This window comes from Microcebus murinus, chromosome 1 (assembly GCF_040939455.1).
Source record: "Microcebus murinus isolate Inina chromosome 1, M.murinus_Inina_mat1.0, whole genome shotgun sequence".
Taxonomy (NCBI): domain Eukaryota; kingdom Metazoa; phylum Chordata; class Mammalia; order Primates; family Cheirogaleidae; genus Microcebus; species Microcebus murinus.
In genome coordinates this window covers 132,657,852-132,659,662 of record NC_134104.1, presented here as the reverse complement: position 1 = coordinate 132,659,662, position 1,811 = coordinate 132,657,852, and positions in this window count along the sequence as shown.

Here is a 1,811-nt window from a genome sequence, read left to right as displayed (position 1 = left end):
TGGTCTTAGGCTACGAACATACCAAGACCCCATGAGAGAAATGGACATGTGATGTATGAGTTGCTCAAGCCTCAAAGTAACAAGGAAATGGCAGGGTAGTTTGATGATGCTGAGAGAGCTCCAAAGTAGCCTTAGTTTAGATAACATCACAAAATTTCCTGTAGCTCAATTTGATATAGGAGGAGTAGAATCACCGCATACATGGTGTACTTAAGAATGGCACAGAAATTACCTGAGAGACAGAGAACTAGAGTGGAGGGAGCTTGCAGCCAGGAATGAGGGGCAAAGTTGCACCCTGTATGGATCAAGAAGGAAGACTAGAAGGCTCAGCCGATGCCTTTGTCAACTGGTGGGCCAACAACCACATAGACCAGCTGCCCCCACCCATGACCTGACATCATAAGGAACTTATTCCCAAATTTTAACATGCATCAGAATGATCTAGAGAGCTTGTCATCACACAAATTCCTAGGCCCTGCCCCCACAGTTCCTGACTCAGCTGGCCTGGGGTGGGGACTGAGAATCTGCATTTCTAACAAGTTCTCAGGTGACACTGATGTTGCTGGTCTGGGGATGACACTGCTCTGGATCACTGCTCTAATGCACCCTAACCCCCATTATGAAACCCAGATACAAGAGGGAATTCCCAGTATAATGGAGCTCATATTGGGAGTATATTCATGGGAAAATAAAGATTTTCATTTCTCATATACCTGTACAGGGGGACTGAGATTTGTAACCATCATGGAGATACGGGCAAATGGCTTTCTAAATCTCTATTTGGTTATTTTCTCTAATGGAAACCATCACTTCCTATTGTAGTGCAGCACTGAATGCAATTCTTAAACATACCAATATTAGTGATAATATTTCTTCAACACTTAATGAAAAAAAGGTCACGAAGTATTGGAATCCACTGTCAAGTGTGAAGTATTTTAAATAAATTATAGACAGAATAAGTCTTCTAAAATACATTATTTCAAGTCATCTCTCTGCTAAAATCTCCCAGTTGCTTCCTGTCTTACTCAGCTAAAACGCACACGCCATTGCACTGCAGCCTGCGAGGCTTTGCTTGGCCTGGGGCACAGCTGCTCCTCCGTCCTCTTCTTCCACACTCTCAGCTCGCTCTGCCCCAGCTCCACTGACCTCTGTGCTGTTCCTTAAAAAGCCCAAGGACGTTCACGAAACTCTGCGTGCTGTTCCGTCTGCCTGGAATAGCAGCTCCTTCCCTCCCTTCCTTCGGGTCTCCACTCACATATCAGAGAGGATTTCCCCCTTAACCCATTAAAAAATGCCTCCCTTCACCTTCATCTTCCTTCCCTCTCCATCTGCTTGACCCCAGTCTATTTTTCTTCCCATCACCTGGGAAGAACATGACCTGACATGTTATGTTTTAGTTTTTCTATTTTTTTACTTATCTGTTAGAATATAAATTCCATAAAAGAAGGAAATTTTCTTTGTTTACTGTTATACTCCCCATGTCCAAGATGTGCCTAGCATATAACATCACTCATTAAATAACTGTCGAATGAATTAACAAAAAAGAAAATCCCAGCAGGGCAAAAGACCCACTAACCCTAGTCCTACAAACATCCAAAGAAGCATGGGGGGGAAATCATCTGGCCAGGATGGCACCCCCAATTGCTTTTGCATGCCAATCTTCCCCTTCTTCTTTCACCGCCAAACACCCCCACCCCCATCACTAAGGAAGAACTGTGTATGTGCTGTTCACCAGGAAAAAAGGAGACAACAATTCAAGAGCAAAGCAAATTGCAGATGGGAGAGAACTCCTTCTCCACCTGAAGTAACCC